Below are 11,209 nucleotides of genomic sequence, written 5' to 3' on the forward strand. Positions count from 1 at the left end.
ATAATATATGACAATTTTACAAACACAAATATATAAGCAAAACTGTCGGGCCATGAGTTCTTATAACATCAGATGACGACCCTGCCCAACAGATATAATGCGGAACAAATTGGCGGGAAAAGTAATTTGAATCGAGAAATATACTACAAATGTATATGGAATGAAGAGCAACTATCAAAACTATTTTATTTTTATCGCATTTTATATAAAGAATAAATTCAATGCGTGAAACGTTTGTTTCATTAACAGCACGAGAGTCATCTGGCATGGGGGTGCCAGATGGGGTTTGCCGGCATTGGTAAAATCACCGGAAATGTCAGTCCGATGAGTATGAGGAAATATCTTATTTTCAGCTTTTTTACATGTCTTTTATCACGTGTTTGACGTCGCGGGAATGTAATAAAGCCATTAAATAAAAATGATAATACACTAGTGTAATAAAGCTTTGACGTCGATGTCATTTATAGTACATGAGACGTTCGTCAAATTGACTTGTTTATATAGTAAAATAAAGTAGAATTTGTTCATGTTTCGTCAGGTAAACCTAGCATGAGATAAAAAGAATAGTACATTTGTGACTTTCCACATTGAATTTATTCAACTCGTTTAATAAATTCAATATGAAAAGACACTCATGTAATATCCTCTATATACTAGAATAGTGTTAACACATGTTCGTTTTGTGTTATAACATTAGCAAAATCCATCAGGATACTACAATAAAACTTGTAATTGTGCACAATAACCCTCTAACATTATATATTATATGTTTACTAAAATGTCTAAAGACCATGTACATATCGAAATAAATTAAATTAATTGGTTACACCCTGGTAAATGGCTACAAGAGAAAAAGTTTTCCCCTTTATAAGACATATTGATCCTGACGGCATTCAACTGCAAAGCCATCGTTTGAAAAGACGAAAGCATTAAGTATGCATAGCACCTTTGTGAGTATGACACACTTAAACCATGCGATTTTTGTATTAACGCTGATTTAGATGGTGTAACAGTAGAATAATAATTTAGTTAGAAATGTCGAAGGGTAAAAATCAGCCCTGTATTACTCCTAATCAATGAAAACACTATATACTCGATCAAAGAACTCTTTTATTTTGACAACCCGGGAACCGAAAATTCAACTCTTGCACATCTTCAGCTATTCCATTACAATAATACTGACAATGTGTCTGGTCTCATAAGTATTTTAAATGGAATAAGTGTCTCTCCTTGAAAAACTGAGACTAGGTGTGTAACCTTTAGGAGCCACTGAGTGCACTAATGGATACAGATATTTACAGTAACGAATATAAAAAAATATTTACATTCATTGCATGTTTTGTAGAGAAATAAAAGAAACCGTTTATTTTCGTACAAGTCAAAATCGGTGCAATAATATTAAGATTGTCCCTTACCACAAAATTGCACGGAACAACACTATAGCAATCGGAAGTAAAAAGTTTAAAAAAGAACATTCAGTTCTAGCTAAAATATATTTTCTGACGGTACCAATTATAATTGAATTGACATAATTACGTGATTTTGACTTCGTTAACGACTATTCTAGCATAAAACTGCTGTTGTTTTCACTTTTCGGGTGTTGGGGGAGGGGGGTGGGGGGGGGGGGGGGGGGGGGGTTAACAAGAGAGAAAACGTGTGTTAACAGAGAGATTCGCGCCCACATGCTGTTATAACACCTTTTTATATATGCGCGTTCCGTGGCAAAGCGTAAATGTATTACGGCCCCAAAATGGATAATTCAAATGGAAATGACGTCAACGTGAAAAAACAACTCAGATATTCCCGTGCATTTCAGGGAAATTTAACGACGTTGAGGGAAAATGTATGCATTTTTTAGTTTTCTTCGCGTTTTATGCTACAATAGCGTTAGCGCATGTTCCTTTCGTGTTATAACATCTTCAGTATCCCTCGGGATACGTTGGTACCCTCGTCCTACGGGCTCGGGTACCAACTAATCCCTCTGGATTCTGCAGACGTTATAACATGAAAAACCATGCGTTATCGCGACATTTCAATAATAATCAGGGAATTATTTTAACTGGTGGGCGGATTACAATTTAATGTGGGCGCGTCGTTTTGGCTGTTCGGCTTAGATGTTGAAAAGATCGAAAGCCCGCCTGATTTTGATTTTCTGATACTCACGGAAAGAAGAAAAATCTTATGTTTGCATTCAGCAATGGTAACAATGTAAACATACGGATAGAATGGGTTTTTTTTAGATATGTTTGTGCATTTAGACAGGTATAAACCATATCGAGACGTCCTGCAATTCGTCTAGTATAATCGCCATTTGCAAGAAGTTCCAAAGTTCAAAAATTTCAAAGTCTAAATGCACAAAAAGAACGTTTTATCCTTAATTCTTGCATAAAAACTACTTTTTTCACTGGATCCGCCCATGTATAAACGGGAGAAAAATCGTGTGCAAACAAGGCAATTCACGTGCTGTTAATACATGATTTTTATTTTTGAAAAGCTTTGCCAGGGACGTATATATGTATTTCTGCGCAGACTGATATTTGGCATCTGCATCTTGTTTCTTCCATAATAACCTCTTCTTGTAGCATTATAGATACAATGCAATCCATAGTATGTTTAGCTGTATCAGTTTCCAACCCCAAACGTACTGCCCCCATCAATGTACGCTCTAGCTTCTCTTAGAGTTTACTCCCTTTACAAAGCGTCTGTTCAGTTATTGTAAATAACTGTGAATAAATAAGTATCGCGTGTAACTTGTGCTATTGCCCGTTTTTAGGTATTATATTAATGATTTTTGTTAGTATCAGTCGGTTTGTTTTTACCCGATTGTTCGCAGAATTCATATTATAAACCTCGAAAGCTAGTCACTGGCTTCGTACTCATCCGTACTCTGTTTGTTCGTACTCAAAATAAGTCGAATGTAAAGTTGTTACTCTTAAAACAATTGTGTTCCTGTTTATTAATTTTTTAAGTTATATGCAAAATTATGTGTAATGTAACGTTTGTAATAACTAAAAATAAAAATAAGATGCTCAAAAACCTTCAAATCACGCTTTTAGTAGTGTTGTTGTTATGTGTGCCCCGGTTATGGATATTTAAAACATGTTTACCGTTTCCAAGAACAACAAGAATGGTAAATAAAAAATGTACCGGAATCGTCAAGTCATCACATATGAAAACAATGCATTTAGTCGTCGTGTAATGTTTTTTTATGCAAGAATAGCGACAATACACGTTTGTTTTGTGTATTAACGCAGAAGCCCTTGGGATATGTTTGTGACCTCGACCTTCGGTCTCGGTCACAAACAATCTCGCGGGCTTCTGCAGACGTTCGGTCTCGGTCACAAACAATCCCAAGGGCTTCTGCAGGCGTTAATACACAAAAAAACGTGTATTATCCCTAAAATGAATCACCAAATCATGTCGAATGAGAGGGTCGTTGACTGATTGTACATTTCATCACCTCAGTCAAACCGAGTTTGTCTGCTATCAATCTGTTCATTTGCATTTTACCTTTCAAAAAAGGTCATTTTGGTTCTGCTTCTAAGATCTATTCAAATTGAACTCGACAAAGTAGCTTTGGGCTGGCACCCCCATTGCACACTCGCGCAACAGAATGCCGTTACGCCGAATGAAAAGCATTCTTCACGTGCATGCACGTTATTTTCGAATACTTACGGCTGTAAATTTGCTTAGAAAGTCAACCAAGAAGGAAATGTGTGTTGTAAAATGCATGGTTCACGTAGGAAATTAGGTTGTCAAGACTTACAATGCCTAACAATTTTCCCCAAACCTTGTCTTTATATTTAGTTCATGAAAATGTAAATTATTTACAATTTTATAGACAGTTTTTCCGTACCGGTAAAAGAAAATTTGAAAAGCTTTAGATTGTTAATGACTAACGCTTTATTTTTGTATATGCATACATCATTGCCCGTACATATAGTAGACGCAACTTGACCGCGATGGTTGACCTTAGGCTGATTATTCATATCGGTTATTTCATTATAGAAATCAAGGGTGTTTAGGGTAGCCGTGTATATTTATATGGAATTAGTTTGTATACAGTGCAGTATCAAAGTATATATACTTTCATTTGATCAATTAAAACTTTCCAATACACTAATTTATATTTACACAAAATTATAATTCCTTTTTCTCGCGCAGCTCGTGTTTTACGTACACTCCTTTTCAATAATAGGTTGTGCTTTATTATGTATTATAATACAAAGGTCAACCATCGGGGTCAAGTTGCGTCCACTATACTCTGTAGCGCATGGGGATCTCATTGTACCCAAATGTGCCAGTATTTGATTTGTTTTGTGTCGTTTGTTTTGAGTTTAACTGTATTCCAGTTATGTAACGGCGAGCAGTTAACCTAACCAGTGTTCCTGTATTCTGCACCAGTGCAAACCTGTTCTCCGCAAGTAACTGCCAACTTCCCAAAATGAATCAGCCGTGGAGGGCAAATGCTTTCAGACACAATGCCTTTTATAAAATGGTTACATACGCCTCGCCCGGGTTCGAACTCACGACCCCACAATCCGTAGATCTGTCATCTCCCTATTGAGCTAAGCGGGCATGCCGTGCCAGTATTAAAATACAAAACGTTTTTCAAAATATAATAAAATATATCATCAGTACACCTTTGTGCGTTTCTGTTTATTTTAGTTATCAAACAGTGGAGCTTAGTAATTTTCTAATGTAACTGTTTGATCAGCATTATCAACAGGGTTCTCTGGGAGTTTTTGCTTTATTATGGAAGATAACACAAATATAAGTTATACATTGTTCTAGAGGTGACAGTTCGAACGTTTTGAATTTTAGAGATTTCTTGAAAAATATAAATTTTATTGCCAAAACTGCATTTTCCCATTGTAAAAGTTAGACAAAATCATAACTTCTTTTTATATATTTTACAACATTTTTACGTGGAAATTTTGCGTTTATGCAAACTAAGATATCCTAAAAGTTTTATAACAATCCATCAAATATAAGGACAAAATTTGAATTTAAATCTTAGTTTTTTTTGCGGGGGTGGGAGGGGGGGGGGGGGGGTAAAAATAGTTTACATTGAAATTCCCTATTACAATAGTTCTTTGATGATTAATTAAAAACTAATCAAGATATTTTGAAAAATTAAAATGCAACTATTCATGCTATTACCACCCTTGGAGTTCTTTAAAATAATGTATGATGTTGTTTTATCTTATATTTAAAGAACTATATAAAAATAAACTTTGATGACGAAAAAGGAGGATCTGACAGTAGCTCTTTCTTTAAGTATGTTCTCATGCGAGCAACCAAATAATATACACATATATATTTCTATTTATTTATTTTATTAAAGTCTCGTCCATTTACAAAACATGAAACATAACAGCATATTATACACAAATAAAACATGTAAATGACCATTCTCATAAAAATTACGAGAGACTTTTAAAGTATGTAGTACTTAAACTATACATCACCTTTAAACACAGTCTTAAAAGTAGTATGTAAAATCAGAAATGTAAAATTCATGTTGCTAGTGGTGTATGTGTACTGGTGTGCGATTGGTTGTTTGCGTAGTGTCTGTTAGTATGAAATGTATGTGTATGTGACAGTATGAACGTATGGTAAATGTTAACTGCATGATAGGCCTATATAAAAATGAAAATACCTGACTAGTACTTATATGCACCTAAAAAAAACACCCAGTCAATGACAATTCCTACCTTGTTTGACTATTATAGTGAAGGCAGGTGTAACCTAAAAATAAAATTGTCAATAGTTGTGTGATACCTTAGCCTCAGACATAATAAAAAGCTTATGTAATGACTAAAAAACGTATTATTTACATAAATACATATCTCATCTTTATAAAATACAGCGACAGGTTTTGGCTGTAACTTTTAACATCGAATTTTCGCAGAGTATAAATCTGAGTTTGTCCGCCATAATGTTTAATCATATTTGATGGCTTATATATACATGTCTATACAGATACAAAACATTTACGATACATTGAAAAGCAAAAGGGTTGGGCCCAAGTTCTTACAACATTAGTGATCGGCCCTCCCCTACAAAGAAAGTAAATATTTATTATTATTTAGTAATGACATTGTTTTAAGCTATTTGTAACATGCATACATATTAAGCAAAAGAAAAAAGACACAAAATGTTGCGTTAGAAACATAATAATTTGTCAGTAGTTTAACAAATGTAAATCTGTAGATAGTGTTAAGCCTAGATGTTTAGGAGAGTTGTGAATCAAGAGAGTTGTCATTAAATAGAAGTGTTGGCTTATTATTTATATTTGTTTAAAACAACATGACTTCAGTTTTATTAGGATTTAAATTTACTAGTCATTGTTTAGACCATTCTTTGATGATTTGGAGATCACGATTTAAATTCGTTTCGATACAATGAGTGTCACTAGATGAAACAGCTAAAGAACTGTAGACGAGAAATAGAAGAGACCAAAGGACGGAGCCTTGGGAAACACCGGCAGAGATATCAAGTATTTCAGATAATTCAGAACCTACAAACACAGACTGTTTTCTTTCAGAGAGATAGTCATTGGTCCATTTTAAGAGCTCGTTATTAATACCGATTGTCTAAGTTTAAAGATGAGACCACGGTGTCAAACTCTATCAAAAGCTTTAGATATGTCGCAGAAAGTAATACATGTTGACTGTTTTTTATCCAGTGATTCACATATTTTGATATATGTCAATCAGCTGATAAACGGTGGAATGACCTGGAAGAAACCCTGACTGTAATGGATAATTAAATTATTTGAATGTAAGTGATTGTAAATGTGTTTGAATATTACCCTTTCCATTACTTGTCCGCCATACTCATAAGCATAAAATAATGGTCCTTTTCAAGGGCTCTTTCAAATAAACAGAACGATAATCATCATACATTTTGCATTCTAAAAGCACTTGAGACTTGCTTCCTATGATATCGCAGAATGGGCATAAACGGTCTTTCAATGCAAGATCACTAATTGTAGATGCAGATTGGAATATCTGGCTTGAGGGTACCTGTTTATGCGGTAACGAGGCTGTGCCGAGTTACCGCAAAACAGTTACCCGAGAGTCAGATATTTCCATCTGCACTTTCAACTATATATAGATTCTTTTTCTTGCATGTCGTATTCTTTAATTAATAGAAGAAATAAAAAAAAACGAATGCTTTTCTTTTGAGCACTTTTTTTATTATAGTAGCATATGAATTTACGTATTCATTCATAAATTGCAGCGGACGAATCATCCTACATCATGGGGTGTAATTCTGATAGGGGCAATCCCACATTTGAATTTACCTAATGCTGCTCTGTGTTGTGGTGGCAATATTACCTTGCAATAACTTTCAGTGCAAAATTCAGATTTCAATGAGCTGTATGTTCTCAATTTATTTCCACCATTACCAGAACTACTAACATTACTGTTGATTTGCCCCGACCAGACTTGAACAAACTGATGCATTGACACTTTCTCTACCTGCTTACAAATACTATGTTTAGAAATAGTAACACCAATATTACAATAAACATCAAGGTCAAATGAAACAAGTTTCTGTTTTACATGACAAGTTATACCTGCATTTACATCAGCCCAGAGTGCAATTCGTTTGTTCAATACAGACAAACAGCTTTATTAAGATTTTCAATATTTCAAGATTTTATTTACAAACACCAGTAGGCCATCGACCCATGATGTGGCAAATACATACATATACATATATGGCGACAGTAATGGATACTTGATATATCATGGATGATATTTGCTTTTTAAGGCATTTTTTATAATGCGCATATAGTGCCACGGTTTTCAAATCTCAGGTTCTTAATAGTACTTATATTATGGCAGTTTTTAATATAAAGGTTAGCGAAGGTAATCTGACTTTTATGTTATGTAATTAGTCTATAAATGTAAAATGTTTTTATGTCTCTTATAATTCATTTATTGACTGACCAATAACATGTTAGATACATTCGCTATATGTATACGTAATTATTATTATGTGCATTGTGAAAATTGTAACATGTATGTTGCTTAACAATGAAAACAGACAAAGATTAGCATCATAATATAACACCTTTCAAAACAATATGGAATGTTATTGTTAGTAACCTCTAGCAGTTTACAAATCAAACAGTATTCTATTTTTGTAACGTTACTACAATAACAGCATGATAATGCAACAAATAAATGTAATTGAAAATAGTTCCAGCTGCGTATTGCCATTTCATGTATTGAAAGGGGAAAGGCTGGAGTACAGTTAGTGCCTTTAATTATATTTGAACCCAAAATAAGTTATCTAAATACATATTTATTAGTATTATTGTATATTTATACATTAATATACATTATGTTGATACCTTCCGAAACGAAACAAAGACACCAACATAATTACAGAATGATGGCTTGGCGCGTGGGCTTTTCACAATAAGTACATGTACTGGTATTAAATTTTAGCACTTTTTTTTTGTAAAATAGCAATTAATCACAACAGATACGCCTCATACATTTATCTTAGCTATTTAAAAATGTTAAATTAATTTTGATGAATTCTAATTATTATCAACGATTGTTAGCAGTCTTGCACATAAAACAATCCAATGAAATTATTATGAAAATAAGTACAGAAAGAAAGAAACGAAGAAAAAAACAAACATTAAGCCATACAATAACTAATACAATAAAAGTAAAGTTGTAATCAATTAAATCATTATGAAAATAAATAGATAAATAAATAAATAAATACAACATGTTTTGATGAATTCAAATATGATGAAAATAAATATATAAACAAAAATGATGATATGAAATATTTCATTTCATTTAATCGTTATAAAGTGAAGAAGTGAATAATAAAGAAGGACAGAAAAATAAATTTTGTTAATTAATCAATTAACTAATTACCAAGAGTAACAGACTGTGATATCTTGAAACTTTAGTTAAGTAATATTGCCTATTATGATTAATTTATTAACAAAAATAACATTCTTAATAAATGCCACTTATCAATTAATTAATTTAGTTATTTATAAAAGTAACATTCTGCGATGTCTGGAATCTTGACACTACAATGTATTTCTTTTTGTTCAGTAATTCTCGATGGAATTATTGTTTGTGTCAAAGCATTTGTATTCTGCTGTGGAACAAACATTTCTGTAAATACTTTGTATTTGTTTTTGCCTCATAAACAGATTCTACGGGGTTTTATTTTCTTGAAAATCTGCCTTTGCCGAAACTAGTGGAATAAAGTTTCTACTGGAATAAGCGGTTCTTGTTTTGCAAAAGTGTCTACTTGAGGAACCGTGTTTGCTGGAACAACAGTGTCTACTGGAGCAACACTACCTGCTGGAACAACAGTGTCTACTGAAAGAATAGTATCTGCTGAAGCAACACTGTCTACTGGAGCAACACTGTCTACTGGATCAACACTGTCTACTGGAACAATAGTGTCTGCTGGAGAAACGGTGTCTGCTGGAACAACAGTGTCTACTGGAGAAACGGTGTCAACTGGAACAACAGTGTCTGCTGTAACAATAGTGTCTACTGGAACAACAGTGTCTACTGGAATAACAGTGTCTACTGGAGCAATAGTGTCTGCAGACACAACTGTGTCTACTAGAACAGCACTGCCTCCTGAAACAACATTGTTTACTGGAACAGTGGTGTCTACTGGTATAACAGGTTCTACAGGAACAATGGTCTCTGCTGGAACAAGGCTTTCTACTGGTGCAACAGGATCTGTTGGAACAGCGCTTTCTACTTGAAAGACGCTTTCTACATGTGTAACAGAATCTACTGGCATAACGCTTTCTACTTGAACACCATTGTCTGTTGGAACAATGGTTTCTACTGGTGCAATAGCATCTACTGGAACAACGTTTTCTACTGGAACAACGTTTTCATGTAGAACAACACTTTCTGCTGGAACAATGGTTTCTACTGGTGCAATATAATCTACTGGAACTGTGGTCTCTACTGGAACAACGCTTTCTACTGGTGTAGCAGGATCTACTGGAACGATGGTGCCTACTACTGCAACATGTTCAGCTGGAACAACACTGTCTGCTAAAAGAACGCTATCTACTGAAACAATAGTATCTACTGGAAGAACGCTGTCGAACGGAACAACAATCTCCGGTTGTAAAACTGTTTCTGTTGGAACAGTATCTGTTGGATTAACACTTTTAACTTGTTCAATTTTTTTGTTTAGAACAACACTTTCTGTTGGAGCAATAGTTTCTGTGACGGGAAAGCCATCAACGGAAACAGATATCGCAGACTTTTGATCTGTATCACGTGGTACGTCCTTTGTTAAAACATTGCCTCCTGAAGAAGCTTCAGTCTCTCCAGTGTTACTTAATTCCGACTTTGTAGCCACTTCTTGCTTCTTTGAGCTGTCTGGCGTATCAGCTGTCTCTGGATATATAAACGCTTCTGATGGGAACACAAATCCTGGATGACTATATAGAAAATTGACTGCAGGAACAAAAACATTTGGATTGTCAACTGCTTGCCTTTGACCAACGTTTGGAATAGGTTTTATTTCTGAATGTAGATTAGAAACAGTTTGTGACTGTTTAATGATATCAGCTGTTTCTCTGAAAACATTTTCTAGTAGCATCATATCTAGATTTACATTTAAGTTATTAGAACCAGGCTTTTGGATTTTTGGAATGGTATGATGTTCTTGAATTGCTGAGTTGTATGGGGAGGCGAGCTGGACCGATGTGCCAGCGGAGTTGCTTCGTATGTTTACATGCATAGCAACATTTTCTGAGCCTGTTGGTGAGTTTGTACTTATAAATTGTCGTCTTCTTATTATGTTCGTATCGTCATCATCAGATTCAGACAGGATACGAATGGCCCTGAACTGTGGTCGTAACCTTTGACGAGATATCTGATATCTGTTTCCAGCTGTGATGCTGCTTGGAACGTTTCGCGATCTTTGTTGACGAACCTGCCGTGACCTTTGCCGGCGCAGATGATTTCTGATAGTTGGTGTTGCTGTAAGACCTACTCTTTCCCTTTCATGACGGAGCAACTGCCTAATTTGAGGCAATCTGGCCCTGATGGGATAAGTTCTTGTCCTGTGCCTGTACCTGGCAGTTCGACTTGACCTGACTGGAAAGCTAGTTCCACGAGACATTACGCGCGCACCTCGCAATAATTGGTTTCTTTGAAATACTATTGCAGGTAAT

This window comes from Mercenaria mercenaria, chromosome 8 (assembly GCF_021730395.1).
Source record: "Mercenaria mercenaria strain notata chromosome 8, MADL_Memer_1, whole genome shotgun sequence".
NCBI classification, from domain to species: domain Eukaryota; kingdom Metazoa; phylum Mollusca; class Bivalvia; order Venerida; family Veneridae; genus Mercenaria; species Mercenaria mercenaria.